This window comes from Miniopterus natalensis, chromosome 10 (genome assembly GCF_054644295.1).
Source record: "Miniopterus natalensis isolate mMinNat1 chromosome 10, mMinNat1.hap1, whole genome shotgun sequence".
NCBI lineage: Eukaryota > Metazoa > Chordata > Mammalia > Chiroptera > Miniopteridae > Miniopterus > Miniopterus natalensis.
In genome coordinates this window covers 10,023,197-10,049,056 of record NC_142090.1, presented here as the reverse complement: position 1 = coordinate 10,049,056, position 25,860 = coordinate 10,023,197, and the positions used below count along the sequence as shown (strand labels likewise).

The 25,860-nt window shown below is 37.9% G+C and overlaps 1 protein-coding gene across 2 annotated transcripts in view; it reads left to right on the top strand.

Moving 5' to 3' along the window:
• TRIM24 (tripartite motif containing 24) overlaps positions 1-25,860 on the top strand; it is an 89,043-nt gene that overhangs the window by 880 nt on the left and 62,303 nt on the right. The window lies entirely within an intron of this gene.

Genomic DNA, 25,860 nt, shown 5'->3' with positions numbered 1-25,860 from the left:
CTGTCTTGAATGTTTCTGGGTCTTCACCTTAATGAGAACCCAGTTCTATTCTCTCCGCTGTGGACAAAGGAACTAACAGACGGTGTTTTGTTGTCCTTTAGCTTTCGAAGATTTTTCTTTTGGACCGGTAAAGGGTAAAGAGAAATAGAACAGAGTGGTCTGGGGTGCAGGATTTTCCTGTATTTTGTAGGCAAAGCTGGAAATGTCGAAGTTTCTGTTCTCTTTGTGGTGGTTGTTACTGTATAATTAGACTTTGACAGGTAGTTACCATTGCTAACGTTAACAGGTTTGAAACATTTAAAGTTAGTTAAAGTAAGCACAGTAATTATTTGTTTCCAGTAGGATCCTTGAGGTTTTTAAATTTTAATATTGCAAATATTTGAGCACCTCCTTTTAAAAATACAAAGTAACTGGAAAGGGGGAATTCGTTTTTAATATTTACTTTTTAGAGGAACTAGTTGATTTAATTTGAGTTGAAATGCTAATTAAATAATTGAGCTAGGTCAAGGGGTATGTGAAATTAATGTTTTAAATAGATTGTAGCGTTCGACTCCTCATTTAATTATATGTTAGGAACAGTATCTGGTTGAGGGAGACAATTTTCCATGGGTCTCTCTCTATTTCTGCTGGTCCTGCCTGCAGACTGGCTGCCCTTTGTTTCTATTTTTAAAGGATGTTTGTATAAGGAACAGCCTTAGAAGATAGTGTCTTCCATCAAAGCAGAGTGCAGGCATGCATATGGTCTATTACAATAAAGATAAATGTATCCTTCTGGAGTAAAAGGCAGGCATGCTTACTGCTCATCATAAAGATTGTGGTTCCCCAAGCATAGGTTCTTCTCATGTAACACAACCCATAGCCTGTGCTGGTGTCAACTGGCCCTCTTCACTTTGCTTGGTGGGAACTGGGACTCTGGGAACCAGTGCAGAATGTTGGTGCTTTGGCTTACGTAATTATTGTAAGTAATAAACTGCCCTTTGTCTGTGACCCCTGAGTCTCATGTCTTCTATCAGCATCCACGGTAAGCTACTTTGTTAGCTTGTAAGTAAGGTAAAATCTCAGATTCTTCACACTAGTTTGCTCAGATGTGGCCCACCTGTTGGAAAGTTAGTACAGGTGAAACTTAAATCTTAGTTCTTAATTTCTTTAAGACACATCTTAAGGTTTCTTTTACTTATTTTTTAAATGGTTAAACAGGCCAGTAGCCAATTAGGATCTGAATTTTGCATAATTCTAGGATTAAGATGTATTGTGTGCTTGGCCATGACATTCAGACCTGAATGAATGAGAACCTGGGTAATAAAAGTGCCGAATCTCAATTCTGAGAAAATGTCTGATTTCGTATTTCTCAAAATGTTCTGTGTCATTCCAGTGTCCAAGTATTTTTTATCTTTGTTGTTTGTATTGTATGCAGGAGTTCAAGGAAAGCATTTAAATTGGAAGATAAATGCTTTTGTTGTTATACTAAGGAAAGGCTTTAACAAATGATACTTTAGAGGTGTGTACCTCTAAAAAAAAAGTTAGGGTTTCTTCAATAAATTAAAAATATTAACCTGAATCTTATTGGCTTGAATGTTTTCTTTTTCTCTCCTTGCAAACTTATTTTAATACTAGCTGAAGCAAAAGTTTAGGCAATATATTTTAGAACTAAATAAATAGGGTTCATTTGATTATCTGTTCTTCATTCTCTTAATGAACTTGTGGGTATAGGACAGGCATCATGGATCAAACATTACCTGCAGGAGCTAAGCAGGTAATTGAGATGGAGAATTATGAGCCTGGTGTTAAAATAAGAGGGAATGGTGGGCATTGGGGGGTGGCAAGTTCTACTTAGCTCCAGCAGATTGTCATGTGAGAGTTGCAGGGCCAGTGTTGAAGGATCTTTTTTCTCTTTAACGAGAAGTCTTAAGTCTGGATTTTGTGTAAAATTTCTCTGTATTATATATTGGCAGATAATTAAGAAAAAAACACATCCACATAGTCCCATTCTGTAAGCCACATAACATGTTCTACTTAAACTCTTAACTTTTAGGTTTAGATAGGGGTTTTCACATTTTAGCTGTACTAGAATCACCTGGTATACTTGTTAAAATTTGGATTTCTAGGCCCCTCTCTCCGGAGAGCCCAATTTGGCATAGTTTTAGAATTCTAGAGTATAATATGAAACCCTGGTGTTTCCTTCGGTCAAAATACAGTTGATCATAAGAGGATTCTGTAGAAAATTAAGACCAAAATTTAGGTGTAGAGTTGTAATTCTCAACACTACCAGACTTACTTTCCTTTTCTGTTAAATATTTTGGTGCTCCCTATGTTATCCTAAATGAGATTTATAGAAAATAAGTTCTTCCTAACACATTTTTGAAAATCAAAATCAACATAATATTTCAACCTTTTAAAAAGAAATAAAGCTAACTTATAATAAAAAAAATATTATAATTTACAAATGCTTAGAAATGTTTGAAAGGGACCACATTATTTGTCCAGGGAGTGTGAAGTATAAGAATCCACCGGTTTTCTTAGACTACTAACTGGCAGTCTGTAAGAGGTGTAACTCTCAATTCTAAGAGCTGATTTCTTTTGGTTCTTGGCAAAAAGTATAAGTCATTTTGAGTACAAAGTATGAGAAAGGATTAATAGTATTTAAGGTTGATTTACATTGTATATCAGTTTTATACACAAAAGTTCTCTATACAATATTCACCTGTTGGTGAAAATTACTGTTGTTTACAGTTTGGGGCTATGAATAAAATTTTGATAAATATTTGTAGACAGGTCTTTATGTGGATATGTTTTCATTTCCTTGGGCTGATACTTAGAATTGGAATTTCTTGTTTGCATCCTAAGTGTATGTTTACTCTGGTTGTGCATTCCTTCCAGCAGTGTGTGCAAGTTCATTTGGTTCACATCCTCGCCAATTTGGGTGTTATTCTTTTTTCTTTTTTTTGATATATCTTTATTGATTTCAGAGGGGGGGGGAGATAGAAACATCAATGAGAGTCATTAATTGGCTGCCGCCTGCAGGCCCCTGCACGCCCCCTGCTGGGGATCGAGCCCGCAGCCCCAGCCTGTGCCCTGACCGGGAATGGAACCTCGAGCTCCTGGATCCTAGGTGGATGCTCCACCGCTGAGCCGCGCGCGCCGCTGGATGGCGTTATTCTTCAGTTTTAGCTTTCTAGTGTGGGTGATGGAGTATATCATGGTTTTAATTTTTATTTCCCTGAAGAACAATGATGAGCATCTTTTCCTGTGCTTATTGGCCATTTGTATATTTCTTTTGATAAAATTTAAGATTAAGTCTTTTGTAGATTTTAAAAATTAGGTAGTTTGTCTTACTGAAAAGTAAAAATTCTTTATTATGCGTCTTGGTCCTATTAGGTACATGTATTGCACGTATTTTTCTCCCACTCCTTTAGCGTTCCTGTTCATTTTTTTAAATGGTGTCTTTTGAAGAGCTGAAGTTAAATTTCGATCGTCTGGTTTATCAGGTTTTTCTATGGTTAGTGATTTTTGTGTTCTAACATTTATGTGCCTATCCCAAGCTTACAAAGATTTTCTCCCATTTTTTTTCTTTCAGTATTTTTTAATTAAGCTTTTATACTTATATCTATAATCTATTAGAGAGAATTTTTGTGTGAGGTATAGTGTTGAGGTTCATGTTTTTAACCATATGTTATAGCACCACTTATTGAAAAGAGTTCTTTCATTACATTACTTTGGCATTTTTGTGAAAAGTCAATTGAACAAATATGTATGGTTCTGTTTTTGTACTCTGTTCTTTACTGTTGATCTGTCCATTCAGTACTGTCTATATGTACATTACTCGAGTGTTTGAAGGAAAATTTGAAGTTGGACAATTTTGTTCTTTTTCAAAATTGTTTTGGCTCTTTGAGGTCATTTGTATTTCTTTACAAGTTTTAGAATCAGCTTGTTAGTTTCTACACAAAAGCCTATAATTTTGATTGAAATTGCCTTGAATTCTGGATACCAGTTTGGAGAGGATGATCTTAACAATGTTGACTGTTCTTATCCATGAACATATTTTTTCTCCTATTTATTTAGGTCATTAATTTCTCTCAGCACTCTTTAATTTTAGTGGTATTGCACAATTTTTGAGAAGTTTATTCTAAAATATTTTATGATAACGTTGTTTAATGATATTGTAAATGGTGTTTATAATTTTGTTCCCAGTTGTTGCTAGCATATTGAAATACAATTGACTTTTGTATATTGATTGTATCCCTTTATCTTGCTGAATTTAATGATTAAATCTAGTAGTTTTTTTTTAAGACTGTTATGTTCCCTACAGATAGTTATCCTTTTTTCTTGCCATTCTTTGTAATTGTCATTTTCTTCCATTAATTGTACTAGCTAGAACCTCCAGGACAGTGTTGAATAGAAATTTAATTTCAGTATTAAATGGGAGATGATGTTATTGCCTATTCCTGATCTTAGGAGAACATTCAGTTGTTCACTGTTAATATTTTAGTTCTGTTAGTTTTTCTTTTTTATGGATGCCCATTATCAAAATTAAGAAGTTTCCTTCTATTTATTCCTAGTGTGCTGAGGGTTTTTTTAATGAATGTATGATGAATTTGGTCAAATGAATTTTCTTTTTTTCATTCTAACTTATCTTTATTGTTGAAAGTATTTCAGATGTCTCCTTTTTTCCCTATTGACTCTCTCCTCACCCCCTTACTCCTCTCCCTTCCTCCCCAGGCCTTCACACACTATTGTCTGTGTCCATGAGACATGCACAGACCAAATGCATTTTCTGTATAGTATCTGTTAGAATGACTGTTTGGTTTTTCTTTTTCTTTTCCGTATTAATATTATGTTGAATTACATTGATTTCCAGATGTTAAAGCAATCTTGTATTCTTGGAATATATCCCTATTTGGTCATGATGTATTATTCTTTTTGTATATGTCTGAATTTGATTTGCAAATATTTTAAGAATTTTTTTTATGTTCATGAGGAATATTGGTGATAGTTTTCTTTTATCTTTGTCTGATTTTGATATCAAGGTAATACTAGTATCAAAATGTGGTGTGAGTTCCTTCATCTCTATTTTCTGAGAGTTTTTGTAAAATTAGTATTCTTCCTTAAATACATGACACGATTCACCAATGAATCCATCCTGGGTTGGACTTTTCTTTATGGGAAGGTTTTTGATTAGGAATTCAATGTCTTTGATACAGGGCGATTCATTCAGCTTTTCTATTTATTCTTGAATTCTATTTTGGTAAATTGTTTGAAGAAAATTATCAGTTTCATCTAGTTGGTACATTTATTGGCATAAATTTGTTCACAGCATTTCCTTATCCCTTTAAGGTTTTCAGGAGCTAATCCCCTTTGTTGTAATTCATTTTACTCTTTTTCTTGGTAACTATTACTAAGGCTTTGTTCTATTTATTGTTTGTTTCTGCCTCAAGGATATAGTTTTTTTCTCTAAGTCACCAAATTGTGTGTTGTATTTTTATTAACATTCCATTTAAAATATTTTAAAATTTCATGTGATTTTTTTTTCTTCTTCTATGACCAATGGATTGCTTAGAAACATGTTAATTTACAGGTATATTTTCTAGATAGCTTGTTCCATTACTATAAAAAAACACTGTGAAAGATTTAAATCTTTTGAAACTTATTGACATTTTATGTCCTAACATGTCATCTATCTTGCTGAGTGTTCATGTGCATTTGAAAAGAATTTAAATTCTACCTTTGTTGGGTGTAGTATTCTGTAAATGTCAGTTAAGTCAAGCTGGTTGATAGTGTTGTAAAAATCTACATTCTTATTGTTTTTTAATTTTCTATCAGTTATGAAGAGGAATGTTAAAATCTTAAGTCATGCCTGGCCGGTGTGTCTCAGTGGTTGAGCACCGACCCATGAACCAAGAGGTCACTGGTTCGATTCTTGGTCAGGGCACATGCCCGGGTTGCAGGCTTGATCCCCCGTAGGGGCATACAGGAGATAGTAGATTGATATTTCTCTCTCATCAATGTTTCTATCCAGCCCTTTTCCTTCCTCTCTCTCTAAAATCAATAAAAACATATTTTTAAAAATCTTTAGTCATGATTATTGATTTGTCCCTACCTAATCTGGTTAGTTTTTGCTGCAGGTTTTTTGAAGCTTTGTCTTACTGCTGAATAACCTCCCCTTTTTAACACTCACATGTCCTTTATATCGCATACTACTTTTTCATGAAGTCTATCTACCTGGTCTTATGTTATTAATATAGCTACACCAGTTTTCTGCTTTTGTGTTTGAATGATACATTTTTCCATTCTTTTACTTTTAACTTCTATATTTAAAGTGTCTTATATATAGTGTATAGCTGTGTCTGGCTTTTTTATCCAAGCAGTAAATTTTTGCTTTTAATTGTTTAATTCATTTACATTTAAAGTAATTATTAGTATGGTTGAATTTATGACTATCAACTTTTTGTTTTCTCTTTGTCCTTGTTGGGCCTATAGTATCTTTGCTCTTCTCTCAATTCCTTAGCAGCTGCTCTCCTGTAAGCTTTCGGAAGTCTTACCCTGCACATACATGCCTGGTAGCTGGCGCCTTTCCTCTGTGCAGCTCAGGTCTTTCCAGTGCTTATATTGTTTCAAAGCCCCAAATTCTCTGGCTTCTTAGCTTTGTTCTGCTTAGGCTCTAGCTACCCTACTCTGTGGTCAGGAAATATAGTCCCCAGGCAGAGAAATCAAGAAGACAATTTAGGGGCTCACCTCCTGAGTTTCCCCTTTTTCAGTAATCAAGGGAAATTGCATTGCCTATTCTCCAGTGCCTGAAAGCAGTTGCCTCATATATTCTTCCCAGTTACATATAATTGTTCATGGCAGGCAAGTTTGTCTAGGTAGTAGTCTGTCCAGGTGGAAAGTTGATATTAGAAGACTACTTTTAAATTGCACTGCACCTTTTTTATATAGTTAGATGTGGGTACTTTGCAAACTTTGGTTCTTGTATCTCTAGATTTGTCTCTTTTTAGTTTAACTTGGATGAGTTCTCTAAGAAAAATGATCACCTAGATCAGGGGTGGGGAACGTCTGACCCATGAAATCATTTGGTCTGGCCCTGCCAAGGCAACTGCAGTTCCAGTCATAACATTAGGGATGAGTTAATTAAATGTTTGACCAAATATAGCAGCCTAATTTTTAAGTTGATAATTCTGTGTAGCCCGAGAATGATGTTATAAATATCCAAATGGCCCTTGGCAGAAAAAAGGTTCCCCACCCCTGACCTAGATGCATGAGTTTCATTTCTTCCTGTAAGCTTGACCCCTTTCTCAAATTTTACTCCTGTGTTTTCAAGTACACACTATACCAGTAGTCTCTAGAATGGGATGTGTGCCACATTCTGAGGTAACATATACTCCACTGGTGTGATGGAAAACAGAACTTCTTTGCATAAATTAAGCTTTAAAGTACTTGATATGTGGATTATCATGGTCACATGAGTAAGCATGTCAGATGGCTACATTTCAAATACGGTATACAAAGTGTCCTGAGGGAGGAGTCCAGGCACCTTCGTGTGAGTTAGAAATAAGCGCCCTCTTGGCATGTGCAGCACCAAGGGATACATGCCTTAAGAAATGCAGTGCATATTAATCCACATTGGCCCTCTTAAATTAGGCAGTCCCTTGTGCTGTACAACCTATCGTAGTGTGTGTAGTTGCCCTGGGATTTCTATACTGCAGACTCCATTTTGTGCCCTCCCCATTGTAACAGTTTCCATGTGTTTGGATAAGTAGGTTTATGGATTTTTAACATTACCTAAAATGACAAAAACTTGAAGATCATGGTATGCCATTACCAGGACCCTGGCATAAATTCTCTAACCTCAGCTCATAGGGAAGTCCCATATAGAGGCCACTCAAAAAGCCCCTTAATTTCAGTAGTCTGGGAAGTCTCTAAGTTGTAGGACACATGTGCAGTAGATATAGTGTTCCCAATTCCAGTTAACAGCATAGAGACAGTTCTATTTTTTAAAATATATTTTTATTGATTTCAGAGAGAGGAAGGGGGGGATAGAAACATCAGTGATGAAAGTCATTGATTGGCTGCCTCCTGTACACCCTCTGCTGGGGGTGAAACCCGAAACTTGGGCATGTGCCCTGAACTGGGAATTGAACCGTGATCTTTTGGATCATAGGTCAGTGCTCAACCCCTGAGACAAACTGGCTGGGGGGCGGACAGTTCTATTTAAGTGTATAATCAAGGTTAGGTACTGATGACTTAATTTTTGCCCAGTTTAGGAAAATACAGAAGGCTGAGCCCAGAGAAATCAGGGCTGATGACTTCTTCAGTATTGCGTGGAGGGATAGATACTTGTCATTCCTGGAGAGAGAGATAGAAACATCAATGATGAGAGAGTCATTGATCGAGCCCACAACTCGGGTATGTGCCCTGACCGGGAATCGAACCCTGATTGCCTGGATCCTAGGTTGACGCTCAACCGCTGAGCCACGCCTGGCCGGGCTATGTTTCATTTTTATCAAGTGTATGGAATTGATGGAGTTGGGATTTTCCACCAGTCTTAGTAATAACTCGAATCTTTCAAGCCTCGTTTTCAGCTATGATAAAGGTAATGCTATATAATTTACAAGCATAACAGCAGAGTGCAGAACTGATACTTTATATTTATAGTCTCTTTGTCATTCTTATTTTCAGGTTAACAGCAATGATTATCTAACCATATCTAGCAAGAACTGGGTCTAAAAGTTTCAAAATTAACAAGATTTTTTTTTTTTTGGTAATTGATTGATATCCTCTGTTAATAATGAACTATACCTTAAGTGTATATTACATCTTGGACCATTAGCTGATAGTAGTATAAAGCTATCATGATTAGCAAGACATTTAAAAATGTTTATTTTATCTCTATTTCATTCCTTAACAATGTCTTATGTGTATGTGATTTATATACCAGATACACTAGTATTGTAGTATATATACATAATAAATATGTAGGGTACAAGTTCAAATATCTGTGTTTAAAACAACATGTGAACATACAACTATCAGCTGAGTTGCCTCAATGTTTTTGCACATTCGTCTAGTCTTTCAAAACATTTTTCAAATCCTCGTCTTTCAGTCTGTGGTTGGAAGTCCATGGATGGAGAAGGCCAACTGTATGCTTTGTTCTATGCAATTTTATCTAGGTAATTTGAGCATCTGCAGATTTTGGTGTCTGCCTGGGTACTGGAACCAGTCTCCTGAGGATATGGAGAGACAACTTAAGTTTTGGAGGAGTCAAGTTATATGAGGATTTCCAACTGCACCAGGGGCAGGTGTTGGTATTGGTGCCCCTAATCCCCACATTGTTCAGAGATCGACTGTATAAATAGTCCATAGCTCCTCATATCACTGTACAATAAATTTAAAAGAAAAATGTCTTCTGTAGTAATTAGGAGTCATAACTACCAGATCTTTATTTATTTTACTTTGTTTATGGATAATGAGTCTCCCTGGGGATCGCTTGATTGTCTCTCTTCAGCATTGGCATAACCAGGGAAGGAGCCTATAGCATATGAGACGCAATGTCTGTCTGTCTCTTTATACTGGTACATGTGGATTTGTGTTTTCCTGTCCTCATCAGTCTTCTAGACTTGACTTTTTTTCATGTGCCTTGATTTTACTAATCCTCTCAGCTCAGCTTTCCCACCTATCTTTTGGTATAAAGTTCTTCTTCCACTTCTGTGACCTTTCTTTTTTGGTCTCCTTTTTTTCTTTTCTCTGTTCTCTTCTCTTCCACTCTGAAGGCAAACCTTCAGGAATTGTGATATGTAATCACTACTAGATAAGAATGTACGTAAAAGGAGACTGAGAAGAGGTAGGAGAAAACCTGGAAAAAGTAGAATCATGGAAGCCAAGGCAGCAATTAAAACACCAAAGTCTGAGCTATGGCTGTGCCTTCTCCAACAAGGTCTGATAACAGACCTGGAGGGAAAATTCTTGTGCATCCTGTCTCAGCCTTAGAGGTATGTATTATAATCACATATTGTATCAGGTATGCTATATACCTGTATTCTTTGGAGTTCTCTCTATTTACTAGCCAGTCCTTGTTAACCCAGTTCCTTGGTGTAGTTAATAATTGTGTTAAACTTCCTTTTTTCAAACTTAATGTATGATTTCTTTGTCCTTATTGTATCCAGACTATGCATCATTTTTGGCAAAAATGATGTGTCTTTTTCAGTACTTTACATTTAGAAACATGATATTCTGTCCCATTATTGTTAGTTTTGGTTTTGATCACTTGTTTAAGGTGATGAACTGCCAGATTTCTCCACTCTAAAGATATCTTTTCCTCCTTTGTAATTAATAAGTAACCTCCTGGGAGATACTTTGGGGTCTGTATGAATATTCTGTTCCCAAAAACCTTAGATTGACATCCTCTGATGATTCTTGCCTTCATTAGTTATTACTGGGATGTTGCAAAATGGTGATTTTTTTTCTGTGCTTATTAGTTGTTAGTCTGCTGTATGGTTGACATTTTTCTTTTCCATTTATTTGTCTGTCATGGACTCACGAAATTTTACATTTATTTTAAATTTAAATTCCTTTCATTATTTATTTTGATAATCAAATTGTTCCCATATGGGCAGTAGGAACCCTTTCAAGCTGACATCCTGTCCTTTCACATGCCCCTACTGTTTTTAAGGACTTCTTATTTTCTGGCAAAACAGAGTTTCTAGTTTCATCATGTACTTGTTCTGCACCAGTCTTGGTCATTTCTTCAAGGAACCCCAATTCCTTATTTTAATGAAGTCCAATTTATTATGAAATTTTCTTCTGTGCTGTATCTAAGAAATCTTTACCCAACACAGATATTTTCTCCTTGAAATTTCAGTTTTAATTTTTACATTTAGGTCTATGACCCATTTTGAGTTAATTTTTTATGTGGTATGAGACATGGATTTTGAGTTAATTTTTTATGTGGTAATGAAGTATGGATTCAAGCTCATTTTACATATGGATATTTAATTTTTCTACCACTGCTGTTGAAAAAGCTATCCTTTCTCTACGGCATTTCCCTTGTCAGATATCAGCTATCCATGTACATTGGGGTTTGTTTCTGGGCTCTCTGTTCTGTTCCATTGATCTATTTGTCTGTCTTTATGCCAGTACCACTCTGTTGAGTCTGTATATCAATGTCAAAAGATCTTATGCCAGGAAAACAACAGGGAAGATGTTCTGTAGGGAATTCTTATGTTTAACTGTAGAACTGAATTACATGATGGGGATAAGGGGTGACAAAGTAGTATGTATTTGTTACATGCTCTGACAATGTAGATATAATAGTGATTCAGAAACTTAAGGACTGTAATTTAGGAATCTTTCCTGAGAAAGCTAAGAATAAATTTCAGACAACCAAGAAATGGCTCAATAGAATTATTGATTGCCTTATAGAAATTCACCAGGGAGTCAAAGGATATTATTACTTTAAATAGATGCTAGGGGATGCGCAGTGCAAGGATGAGCAATTTATATATTGCTCATACTAGGAAATTCAGAGTATCTAATAAAGAGAGGACTAAGGTTATATAAAGGTATTCATATAAAGATAACTATTAGGACAAAAACCCAAACCTTTTTAGATTTCAAAAGAAATATGGATGGGGGTGTCCGGCCAGCATGGCTCAGTGGTTGAGCCTTGACCTATGAACCAGGAGGTCATGGTTCGATTTCCAGTCCGGGCACATGTCCAGGTTACAGGCTCCATCCCCAGAAGGGAGCATGCAGGAGGCAGCCGATCAATGACCCTCCACATCATTGATGTTTCTATCTCTCCCTCTCCCCGTCTACTCTCTGAAATCAATAAAAACATTAAAAAAAAAAAAGATATATGGAGTGGGGGAAGGGAACAAAGGAAACAATGAAATAATTTATATATTTTCTTTATAACAAAATTGAGATCATATCAATAAATGATCAGGTGAAAGCAAAATACAACTTTGAGCTCTATGCAAAAGATGTCACTGCAAAACTGAAAGACTCAGAAAGGTTAAGAATAAGGTTAGGCAAAGATAATTCCAAACAAATCAAGTAAAAAGAAAACAGAGGTTACTCTTTTGATGTTGCCTGATGTTGCATCAGGCCAGAAATGATTAAAGAGGCAGACATAGTATAAGGCTATAAGCTGCAAGTCTCAATGAAGATGTACTGTTGGATACATGGGTATTAATGAAAACTTTGATTTTTTAAAAAGTGTTTCAGGAGACTGAGTAGTAGGACTTGGAAACATTAATAATAGAGGACTTAAAATTTCTCTCAGTTGAAGATAGATCAAGTGGACAAAAATTTTATGAGGCTATTGAAGACCTAAAGGATACAACATGGTTATGTATTACATATGAAAGAGTGTACCTTCTTTGCAGATGCACGTGTACCACTGAATAAAATGATTCTTTGTTGACGTAAAAAGAAAACTCCCTCAAATTTCCCCCCAAAATAAAGCAGTTTGGTTTTGTTTGTTTGTTTTTACTAAAAATCAGCTTAAAATTCAAAGGCCTGGACGGTGTAGCTCTGTTGGTTGAGCGTCATCCTCTGCACTAAAAGGTCACTTGTTTGATTCCCCGCCAGTGCGTATACCCAGGCTGTGGGTTCGTTCCGCAGTTGTGGCCTGTGCAAGAGACAGCGGATGGATGTTTTTTCCCATCGATGTTATTCTCCTTCTCCCTCTCCCTATCTCTCTAAAATCAGTAATTTAAAAAAAAAAAAATTAAAAATTTGCAAAGGCCCTTCCATCTGGAAACTAACAAACACTGCCAAACAATTCTTGACTTGTGAAAATACAAATAAAATTGCTAGCTCCTTGACATGACACATCAGAATCAATAGGTTATAGCAGGGGTCAGAAAACTTTTTTTAGAAAACGATAGATAGTAAATACTTTTTAAGTTTGTGGACCATATGTTCTCTTTTGCAACTTTTGACCTTTTTTCCTGTAGTATGAAAGCAGTCATAGACAATATATAAATAAGTGGGTATGGCTGTATTCCAATAAAACTCGATTTACAAAAACAGGTGGCATGTTGGATATGGTTCATGGGCTATATATAGTTTGCCAACCTCAGTGTTATAGCCAAAGCAATCATCATAAAATTCTTAGCATCAAATGCTTACGTCAATGAAAATGAAAATTAATGAATACTCAAAGGTAGAAAAATAACAAAGTAAATCAAAGAATGCAGAAGGAAAGGTAATGAGTTTTAGATAACAGAAAAACAGAATAAATACATCAAATTTTGGTCCTTTAAAGTCTTGTTTTTAATGTTTCTTTTCTCTCTTTGTTTGTTTGTTGTTGTTCCACTTATGCATTTATTGGTTCATTCTTGTATGTTTCCTGACCAGGGACCAAACCTGAAACCTTGGCGTGTCAGGAGGACGTTCTAACCAACTGAGCTACACGGCCAGGGCCCTTAGAAGTTTTTTTGTTTGTTTGTCAAACGGACAGTCCATTAACTAACTAAACTTTTAAAAAGGAGAAACCTTAAATACCATGGGAAAGTAACCATCAAAACAGAAAATTTGAACATTCACAAAGATAACTTTATGAAAATGTACACAAATAGATTTGAAAATTGATGATGAAAAAGATCATTTTATAGGAAAACAATTTGTCACAGTTGACCCAAGTAAGATATTCAGCCTTATTGCCAGTGGGACGCAGAGTGGTAAGTCTATGGAAGAGAATTTGGCAACATCTAGCAAAATTGCGATTTGCATTTCCTGATTGACCCAGCACTCTTCACTTTATTCCTAAAGATAGATTTGCAAAAGTATAAAATGAGGTATGTGCAAAGTTGTTGCAGCATTGTTTGCAATAATGAAAGATTAGCGTGCACAGCAATAGACAACTAGTGGAATAAATTATGGTATATCACTGGGTGGATGTAAAAAAGGAATGAGGAAGATCTCTATAGACTGCTGTGGAGCGCATTCCAAGATTTATTGTAGAGTAAAAAATGGCAAGGTGCAGAAGAATGCTTATTATATGCTAACTTTGGTGGGAAATGGGGTGAAATTGTGTGTCTGTGTTTCTTAGCTCTGTCCACTAAAAGGGCCTAAAAGCAACAGTATCTCATTAATAAGGGCTAAGTAAGAGAGAGAGAGAGAAAACAAGTTTATATTTTAAAAAGAAACAAAAAAAAAACTAAAAATGGCTACCAATTGAGACAAGAGGGAATAGGGGAGGAATTAAGGCTGTAAACTACACCTGGGTAATGTAACTTAGTATTATGGTATTGATTTTGGAATAATATAAATGTTATATAATAAATAAAAGTAAAGTATTAGCACCTACCCTCCCCCATCCCCCAAGAAGAGAACCAACCTGAAACAAAAACATCATATGTAATCAACCAGGTGATTTTCATCTGATTTTAAAATCACAGTACTAATACACAAAAAGAAATCTTATATTTCATTCAGTGGCCTATTTTTAGTGGTTATATTGGTATTTTGAAACTAGATTTCATATGGTATAAATATGAAATAGGTATTTATGTTAATGTCATTAGGCAAAGGAATCCTCAGGATAATAATGAAGGCAAGTCCCAGGATGACAGCTTGCAGCAAGCTTGACAATGATTGGAGCTGAAGGAAGGACTTCAGATTTCAGAGGATACATGTATACATCTGAGGAAGTGTAAAATTTGTGGATTACTTGATATTTTTGAACATAAAAGCAATTTACAGTTCTGTTGGAAAGTTTGGAGTTGATTTAGTGATGAATACCTAAAAACGAAGAAAATAAAAAAACGCAGCCCTGGCCTGTTTGGTTAGAGTGGTGGCGCAGAGACTGAAGGGTCCCGGGTTCTGTTCCCACCAAAGGCATGTACCTTGGTTGCAGGCTCAATCCCCGGGCCCCAGTCTGGGAGCATGTGGGAGGAAGCCAATCTATGTGTGTCTCTCACACTGATGTTTCTTTCTCTCCCACTCTCTCTGAAAAGCGATGGCAAATATATCCTCAGGTGAGGATTAAAAAAAAAAAAAAATGCAGTAACTGGTAATTACTAAGAATAAGATAATCTGAGAAACAAAATATAAATGTAATATGCTCTGTCACTCAGTTGTGAATATTATTAAATGTTCACATGGTTTGATTTAATGGAAAACTAATAGAAATAAATGTTATGATGAAGAGGGAAAGTTTTGGATGGGGTATATCCAGCATCCTCCATTGTATGGTTGGTATGGTTGGATAGGGGACTCCATTTTTTAAATAATGTATTTAAAATAATGTATTAGTAAAATTAAAAAATAACTGTTAGAGTTATTTTTATTAATAGGTCAGGAGGAAAGTCTCTCAAAATCATACCTGTGGCAGTATTTAGTTAGTAAAGCTCAACTTATATTATAAAGTAATATTTGAGCCCTGAGTTTTTTTAACTGAAAAGTAGAATTCTTCAATAGTGTATGTGAATCTTCAACTTAACTTTTACCAATACTCAGATACCCCCCAGTAAGTAGGTAATGTGTATTCATGTCTAAAATGAGGATACTCAGCAACATTTGGTGTTATCAGTCTTTTTAGGTTTTGGCAATCTGATGGATGTTTCTTGTAACCTTCTTTGGATCTGATATGCTTTTCCCAAGTACCAGTTAGGTTGAGCAATTTTTATATGTATATTGACCATTTGGATTTTAGCTATTGTGAAATACTTGTTTAAATCTCTTTTCCATCTTTCTGTTGTGTGGTTTATTAATTTTAATAGGAGTTCTTTAATATTCTAGGTATTCTCTCCCATTCTGTTAGTCTTAACTTTTTTAATAGGGTCTTTGAACCAAACTTAGTTTTATGAATCTTCCCTTGTGGTTAGTGCTTTAGCTTAAGAATTTTTCCATACCCCAAAGTAATGAAATTATTTTCCTCTAAAAGCTCTATAGTTTTGCCCTTCACATTTATGTTTGTTCCTATTACATTTGATTTATATAAATGGCAATAAGTTAGAGTCTTGTTTTATTTTTACGAGCTTTCCTAGCACCATTACTGAAAATGCCATTCTTTTTTCAATGCTCTGCCATCCCTATCAGTTATTAGGTATTTATATGTGCATGGATCTATCTCTCAGCACTTAATTTGTTTCTCAGCTGATTCTGATCTGTTGGTCTATTTTTCATTCCTTGAATCAGTGCTACCCTCTCTTAATCACTATGTCTTTACAGTTGATTTTTTAAAATCCTCACCTGAGGATAATTTTTATTGATTTTTAGAGAGAGGAAGGGGGAGAGAGAAACATTGATTGGTTGCCTCCTGTATACCCCTCAACCAGGAATCGAAGGTTGTCCACAACATTTTGGTGTGTGGGACAACAGCTTCAACCAACTGAGCCACCCAGCCATGGCTTTACAATTGTTTTTGTTTTTTAAATCTTTATTGATTTCGGAGAGAGAGAGAGAGATATCAATGATGAGTCGTTGATCAGTTGCCTCCTGCACCTGCCGCCCCCCCCCCCCGGAGATCAAGCCACAATGCGGGCATGTGCCTTTACTGAGAATTGAACCTCAATCTCCTGGATCATAAGTCCATGCTCAGCTGCTGAGCCACTCATGCGGGGTTACAATTGGTTTTGATAACTGGAATAACAGGTCTTGTGTAAATTCCCCACTACCTGTTATTATTCTTCAGAAACTCATACCTATTTTTAGCTATCTGAATTATCATATAAATTTTGGAATCGACTTTCAAGTTCCACAGAATACTGGACAGATTCTTGTTTGTGAGAAATTTGGGGAGAATTTATATGTTTGTAATGTTGAGTTTTGTAATCCACAGCTATGCCATTATAGCTTTTCTTTAGCAACTCATTAAACATTTATAATTATTTCCATAAGGACTTTGAACAGATTCTTTTAGGATTTTTCCTAGGAGGTGGTTTTGGTGCTATTATAAATATCCTATTTTAACTTCATTTTTACCTTTTTGATCTTGGTAACAACAAATGTTTTAAACATTTCTTTTTAGTAATAGCTTTGTTGAGTCTTACTAATTCTAGTACTTTATAGCTTTGTTTGGCGCTTCTACATATATAGTCATGTCATCTACATATAATCATATCTGTGAATAACAACACTTTTTTATTTTTTATTTCTAATCCTTAAATCTTTTTTTTTCTTGCTTTACCGTGCTGAGTAAAATCTCTAGTACATTGTCAAATAAAAGTGGTATCATTGGGACATCTCTCTTTTTCCCAATCCCAGAGAGAATGCTCTCAACATTATACTATTCAGTAAATATGGGGTTCCCTGTAAGGTTTTTATAGATATCTTTTATAAGACTATAGAGGTTTTACTTATTTTTTTAATACATTTTACATATAATATACTATATTGTTTTAATAGCCTACTATTCATTCACACCATTGGTGAGTGAGAGATTTCCACCCTAGGAATGGCCCAACGCACAACACTGGACAGATGAGATTCGTTGCAGTTTATTAGTCACATATACTCACAACCATCATAGGGAGAACACCTCGTGCCATGCAAGGACACACAGAAGTAGCACTTGTGGCAGAGTTAACAGCCAGATGTTGTGGGATGCAGTTTTTGCATGTACTTTTATGAAAGTGGGGTTCCACCTGGTTCCCACAGGAAGATGTGATTGGTTTGTTCGAATAATTCTGTAAGCTGGCAGGGAAGTGAAACTCACTGTGGGAGTAGAGTCGGGATGGGAATTTGTGGTTGAGATTTTTTTTTTTTTTTAATATGCCTTTCTTTATTTCAGAGAAAGGAAGGATTGGAGAGTGAGGGAAAGAGAAACATCAATGATGAGGGAGTCTTTGATTGGCTTCCTCCTGCAGGACCCCGGAGGTCGAGCCCACAACCAGGCATGTGCCCTGACTGAGAATTGAACTGTGATCTCCTGGATCATAGATCGTGCTCAACTGTTGAGCCACTCCGGCAAGGCAGTTTGCAAATATTTTATGATTTTTGCTGCTTTGTTTGAGTTACATAGCCTATGATTTTCTATTTTTATACTACTATGATGAGTTTTTCTATAGTTACACAAGCCTCATAAATGAATTGTAGAGTGCTACCTTTTTCAATTCTCTGAAATAATTTGTATAAGATTGGAATTAGAGCATTCCTTTTTTTTTTTTTTTTTTAAATATATCTATTGATTTTAGAGAGAGGAAGGGAGAGGGAGAGAGAGAGACAGAAACATCAATGATGAGAGAGTCATTGATAGAGCCCACAACCCGGGCATGTGCCCAGACCGGGAATCGAACCCCAATCGCCTGGATCCTAGGTCGATGCTTGACCGCTGAGCCACTCCCAGCCAGGCAGAGCATTTCTTGATATATGGTAGCAATCAGGGCTTTGGCTTATCTTTGTGGGAAGATTTTGACTTCTGACTCAATTTTTTTTTTTTTCTTTTTTCTTTTTTTAATTTATCTTCATTGTTGAGAGTATTACAGGTGTCCCATTTTTCTCCCCAAGTGACCCCCTCCACTTCACTCCCACCCCCTCCCCAGGCCTTCACCCCGTTATTGACTGTGTCCACCGGTTATGCATATGTGCATATAACTTTTTTGGTTAATCTTTTCCCACCTTCCACCCCTTTCCTGTTTCCTCTGAAATATGATCATCTGTTGCATGCGTCAATGTCTCTGGATCTATTTAGTTTATCAGATTCATTTGTTCATTAGCTTCTTCTTAAAGAAGACCCTTCAACTTTTCCTGTAGTGCTGGTCTGGTGGTGATGAACTCCTTTAGCTTTTTCTTATCTCAGAAGCTCTTTATCTGACCTTCAGTTCTAAATGATAGCTTTGCTGGGTAGAGCAATCTTGGTTGTATACAAGTTCCATGTTTTTCATCACTTTGAATATTTGTTGCCGCTCCCTTCTGGCCTGCAAGGTTTCTGTTGAGACATAAGCTGACAGTCGTATGGGTGCTCCCTTGTAGGTAACTAACTGCTTTTTTCTTGCTGCTTTTAAGATTCTCTCTTTGTCTTTAACCTTTGGCATTTTAATTATGATGTGTCTTGGTGTGGGCCTCTTTGAGTTCCTCTTGTTTGGGACCCTCTGTGCTTCCTGAACTTGTAAGTCTATTTCTTTCCCCAGATAGGGGAAGTTTTCTGTCATTTTTTTCAAATAGGTTTTCAATTTCTTGCTCTGTTTCTTCCCCTTCTTGCACCCCAATAATAGGAATGTTGGGCCTCTCGAAGTTGTCCCAGAGGCTCCTTATACTATCTTCATATTTCTGGATTCTTTTTTCTTTTTGCTCTTCTGGTTGGGTGTTTTTTGTTTCCTCATGTTCCAAATTGCTGATTTGATTCTCAGCATCTTCTACTCTACTGTTGATTCCCTGTAAATTATTCTTCATTTCAGTTTGTGTAGCCTTCATTTCAAATTGGTACTTTATTATGTTATCGATTTTCTCAGTTATTTCCCTAATAGTCTGCTTAAACATCCTTATAAACAAAATTCTGAACTCTGTATCTGTTAGCTTGCTTGGATCTATTTCATTTAGTTCCTCTTCTAGAGTTTTCTTCTGTTCTTTCCTTTGTGACATGTTTCTTTGCCTCCACGTTTTGGCTGCTTTCTGGTGTTTGTTTCTATGTATTAGGTAGAGCTGCTATGTCACCTGGAATTTGTGTAGTAGGTGTCCTGTAGGGTCTAGTGGCTCAGCCTCCCCAGTCACCTGAGCTGGGCCTTCCAGGTGCTCCCCTGTGTGGGCTGTGTGCACTGTGCTGTTGTAGTTGAGCCTTGGTTGCTGTTGGTTTCACTGGGAGGAATTGACCCCCAGGCCAATTGGCTGTGAGGACCAGCTGCAGCTACAGCCAAACAGCTGCTGTGCTGGAGACACTCCTTTGGAGCAGGATTTACTTCAGTGGGGCTTTGGTGTTCACCAAGTGCGCCCCTTCAGTGTGTCCCTCATGGATGTGGTAGGGTTGCCTCTGGGGCCTCCCTGGAGGTGCAGAGTCAGCCTCTGCCAGTGCCTTGCTCAGGGCTACCCAGCATGAGCTACACCACAAACTGTAGTTGGCTGCTACTTGTGCTGGGCTCGGAGGTGTCCAGAAGAAGCCAAGCCATGAACCAATGTAGGCTGCCACTAGTGACAGGCCTGGGGCCACTTGTCAAGCCATATGGGGCATGCTGCTACTTGTTTGAGAGATTTTAATAAAGTCCTAAGCATGAGGCTGGAGAGGCCACTGGCACAGAAAAGCCCCTGGAAATGGCCTGGATGAGCCTGCAGGTGGGGAGGGGCGGGGCCTCCGGGAATCATGGGGCGGGGCCAACGGTGTGAGTCAGGTGCTGGTGATTCAAACATGGCCCCTGCCTTCCGGCTGTGTGGGCGGAGGGCTTGCGAAAGGAGCAGTGGCCTCCGCCAGCTCTCCTGCCTGGGAGAAAGCTGCCCCTCCAGCTCTTCCCTCGACTTCAGGCAGGTTATTTCCTCCTGAAATGTCCCAGGTTCCTTTCAAGCTGCTGCCCATCCGAGTGAGTCCATGTGCGGGCCCTTTAAGAGGAGCTGCCTGGGACTCCCTCAGCGACAGTCCCGCTGATTTTCACAGCCCGAAGCTGTGGGACTTCTCTTCCCTGTCCTGGAGCCCTGAGCTGGGGCCTTGATGTGGGGCTGGGACCCTCGCTCCTCTGGGAAACCTCTGCCGCCAAGATATCCTCCGGGGTTTAAGCCACAGCACCGGGTGTGGTCCCCTGACTGAGTCTCCACAATCCACCCCCGATCTGCCCGGGTCTCCGCCCCTCTTGCTGGTCTCGGTGCTTCTTCACCTCCCTGGTTGTAGGACTTCTGTTCAGCCAGATTTCAGGAAGCTCTGAGTGATGGTGGTTCTGTATTTTAGTTGTAATTTTGATGTGGTTGCAGGAGGTGTCGGGTACAGCTGTTACCGCCATCTTGTTTCTCCCTGATTCAATTTTCTTAAAGGTTTATTTATAAGATTCTTTAGGTTTTCTGTTTCACTTGAGACATTGTGGTAGTTTCATCTTTTTCTAGGAATTTGTACATTTGATACACATTTTTAGTTTTAGTGATACAAGTACATAATAATCACTTACAACTTCTTCATATCAGTATCATCTAAAGTTATGATATCCTCTTTCATTCCTGGTACTGGTTTTAGAAGTATGTGCTCTCGTACTCTTGTGTACAGTCTCCACTCTTTCCCCTTCCCCTCCTCCTGCGTCTCCCTCTCTTCCCTCCCTCCCTCTGTACCCCACCAGAGGTTTTCTTTTTTAAAAAAATGTTTTAAATTTATTGTTGACACTGTTACAGATGTCCCCCATTTTACCTGCCTTTGCCCACCTCCATACACACACGCCCTCGGCCTTCACCACACTGTTGTCTGTGTCCATGGGCTATGCATAAAGAACTACATGGCTTCTATTCCATTTTATGGATCTGAAAAAATTTCTTTGGGTTTATTTTACTATGCCTTACCAACTTTTTGAATACTTTTTTTTATTGTAGTAAAATATACATAACACAAAATTAACCATTTTTTAAAATTTATCTTTATTATTGAAAGTATTACAGATATTCCCCCTTTTTTCTCCATTGATCCCCACCACTCCACCTCCCCCCCCCGCCTTCACCACACAATAGTCTGTGTCCATGGGTTATGCATACATGCATATAAGTTCTTTGATTAATCTCTCCCTAACTACTCCCTGACCCCCGCCTTCCCACTGAGATTCATCAGTCTAATCCATGCTTCTATGTCTCTGGATCTGTTTTGTTTCTCAGTCTATTTTGTTTATTAGATTCCACATATGAGTGAGATCATGTAAAACTGAATCAGGAAGAATCAGAAAACCTGAACAGGCTAATAACAACTGATAAAATTGAAGCAGTAATCAAAAAACTCCCAGCAAACAAAAGCCCTGGTCTGGGCAGCTTCACAGGGGAGCTTTCTAATTCTTTAAGTTGTAGGGTAGATACTTTACTAAAAATCTTTCTTGCTTTCTGAGGTAGGCCTACAGTGCTATGAACTTCCCTCTTAGGACTGCTTTTGTTGTGTCCCGTAGATTTGAACTTGTGGACACTGTTTTTGTGTCCTAACATGTGGTCTATCTTTGAGAATGACCCATGTGTACTTGAGAGGAATGTGTATTCTGCAGATTAGGGGTGAAATGTTCTCTGAATGTCAGTAAAATCCATCTGATTTAGTGTGCCATTTAGTCACTGTTTCTGTGTTGACTTTTTGTCCAGAAGATCTATCCAGTGAAGTCAGTGGGGTGTTCAAGTCCATGACTATGACTGTATTACTGTTGATCTCTCCCTTAAAGTCCTTAAGGTTATTATTAATAGGTCCTTACTTATTGCAGTTTTAATTCTTTATGCCTGTGTTTCTGTATTTTTTATTATTATTATAGCAGTCCCTTTAACATTTGCAATGCTTCTATTTCTACTTCTAATTACAGCAGTTCCTTTAACATTTCCTGCAATGCTGGTTTGGTGGTGATAAACTCCTTTAGCCTTTTTTTGTCTGGAAAGCTCTTTATTTGACCATCTATTTTGAATGATAGCCTTGCTGTATAAAGTAGTCTTGGTTTCAGATCCTTGTTTTGCATTACCTTGAATACTTCATGCTGTTCTCTTCTGGCCTCTGGAGTTTCTGATGAGAAATCATCTGACAGCCTTATGGGAGCTCCTTTGTAGGTAACAGATTGCTTTTCTCTTGCTGCCTTTAAGATTCTCTCTGTCTTGAATTTTTGGCATTTTAATTATGATGTGTCTGAGTGTGGACCTCTTTGGACTCTTCTTGCTTGGGACTCACTGTACCTCCTAAACTTGTGTGACTTTTTCCTTGACCAGGGAAGTTTTCTGTCATTATTTCTTCAAACAGGTTCTGTAACCCTTGATTACTTTCAACTTCTCTGGCACTCCTATGATACAAATACTGTTACATTTCATGTTGTCCCGCAGCTCCCTTAGACTGTCCTCCTGTTTTTTAGTTGTTTTTCTTTTTGGATTTCTGATTGAGTGATTTTTTTTCTACCCTGTCTTCTAATTCACTGATCCAGTCCTCAGCTTCCTCTAATCTGCTGTTTATTCCTTCTTGTGTATTCTGTATTTCTGCTATGTCATTCTTAATTCCCTTCATAGTTTCCATGTCTTTTTTCATGCTGTAGAGCATCCATACAATGAGTATTCTGAACTCTATATCTGATCGATTTGCTTATCTTCGTTTCATTTAGCTCTTTTTCTGGTGCCTTCTCTTGTTTCATTTCGGGCTTTTTTTGGTCTCCCCATTTTGGCTGCCTATTTGGGTTTGTTTCTGTGTATTAGGTAGGACTCCTAGGACTCTCAGTCCTTTTGGACAGTCTCTGGTGCAGGGCAATGTCAGACGCTGTTTGTGACTGACCTTGAGTATTTAGAGGTATCCACAACCCATGACTTGAGGTCCCCTCTTTTGGGGCTGGGTGTGGTTGGACAGGACCAAGATGCACACCAAAGTCTGCTTTTCTAAGGCTGGGGTCTAGAAGCAGATCAGGCAAAGATTCAAAGCACTCTGAAGTCTGCCTCTGTGATTCTCTAATGAGCCTCAGGCTGTAGAAACTCCTCTGGGTAGGGCGAGAGGTTTTCCAGCAGGGTGGGGCAATTGCTTCCCTCTCAGGTAAAAGCTGCTTGGAAGGTAAATGTCTGCCTCTTCAATACGGGGAAATGACTTGGCATAGGAATCCAGATGAGTGTCCTCTGAGCTCTATCTCCAGAGCCCACAACCCTACATTCTCCTCACACAGCTCCAGTCCACTCTGCCCTCCCTCTGCTGGAGCCCAAGGTGAGTGGCTGCACATGAAACTGTGTGTGTTGGCTCTTTAAGAGGGTTCCTGCATTTCCACCCATTTCTCCGTGGCAGACAGAAACCCTGCTGTTTTTCACATCCAGATGTTATTTGGGAACATTTTTCAGTTTTGATGCTCTGGGCTGGGAAGCCCAGCCTGGGGTTTAGTCCCGAGAGTCCTCAGTGGAAATCCCCCACAGCTGAAATATCCCTCTGGACCTTGAGCTGCTGCCTGTGGGAGCCCAGCCAGCCCTCTTGCGCCTCTGCCCTTCCTACCAGTCTCTATGCAATGTCCGCTTTAGGTCTTTGGTTGTGAGGATGTTCTCCAGCTCTTCTTGAGTTGCAGTTGATTATTCAGGATGTTTTTTCTCTATTTTAGTTTTAATTCCAGTTTGGTCCTGGGAGAGCATCAGTGTAGCTTCCACTCAGTCTGCTGCCATCTTTAATCTCTATCCATTTTATCCATTTTTAAGTTTATAGTTCCACAGCATTAAGTACATTTACAATGCTGTGTAATCATCACCTCTATATTCAGAACTTTTTTATCCTAAACAGAACCAGGGGAGTGCTTGATGATGAAGGGAGAGACTGCTGCTTTTCTGTAAGAGGGTTCCAAAAATTGGGGCTTGCATGTTTTGGTGGTTCTGAGGAATCCCTGAGGGCTGGGTACTTAGCTTGCCAAGATTTAAAGAGACTACTGTACTTCCCTCCCTTTTGGTGCCAGACATTTAAGAAGATCTTTGTCAGGTTCCTGGCTTGCCACCAGATAGTATGGAACAGAAGCTTAAATGACCACACTCAACAAGGAGTACTTATACTCTTTTCAAAATAATTTGGAAAAGACACAAATGGACTGATCTAACCATCCACAAGCAAAAATCAGGAATCCCTGAGGACTAGGAAAATTTGAGTTCTAGAGTTACCATAATAACAAGATCTCTTTGAGTTTATTTTGCTTGGAGTTTGTAGAGCTTCTTAGATGTGTACATTCATGTCTTTCTTCAAATTTAGGAAACCATTTTCAAATATTTTTCTGCCCCCTTCTCTACTTTTCCTGAGACTCCCATGTATGTGGGGATGTTTGATGGTATCTGACAAGTCTCTCAAGTTCTGTTCAGTTTTCTTCATTCCTTTTTATTCTCCTTAGACTGTATAGTTTCAATGGCCTTTTCTTTAGGTTTTCTGATTCCTCTCCCTTTTTAAATCTGCCATTGCTGTCAAATTCTCTTTTTCTATGAATGAGTCAAATTTCATGGGTTTGGGGGGTGGGGTGTATACTTGTAATTTTTTCTTAAGTACTGGACATTTTGAGTATTCTTCCCCTCCTCAGGAATTGATTTCATTTCTTGTTGGTTGAGGTCTTTAGTTTGTTGTATAGTGACTTTCCAAACTATTTTTGCAAAGCCTTCCTTGTGTGTATTACTGACATGTTATCTTGACAGTCTGTGACATCTTAGAGGTTTCTTTAAATGTATAGATTTAAAAAGTGTACATGCCTCTTTAAATGTTCTGATATATGCCATTAGGGAAGCTGCTGCAGCCTGGGGGATCTCAGTAAAGCCAAGAATCTCAGCTGGCCCTCAGGGAATCGCCATGCCAATCAAATCACACAACCCCCAAACTTTAGAGTACAAGGTCCTGAGTGTCTACGCTGACACCAGCCAGCCACTTCAGAAATGCAGGCTGCCTTCCCCATGTTGCAGCAAGATTAAGGAATTGGGGCATGGTAGCTGGTCCATACAAGCAGCTCTCTTACCAAAAGTCCAGTAGCTTCTCCTGTCATTAAGCATTTCCCTGGTTGCTATCAATATCTGAGCAAGTTCCGGAGTTCTGAGTTTATTTTCATTATTAATTTTTTTCCAACTTAATGGCTATATCGGTGGAGGGATTAACCTCTAAAGCTGCCATTTTAAAAAATGATATCCTTTGCTGCCATTTTTGCTGTTATCCTAGTTTCTAATATAATTGCAGGATAAATGTGTAATGTTTTTCTTTTAAATTAATTTTCAGAGATGTAGAGTAGGGTCATTGCCACTGCCCTTAGTTGCAAAGAATATTTTTGTTGAGTATCAGATTTTGTTTTACATTGAATGCATTTTATTCATTAT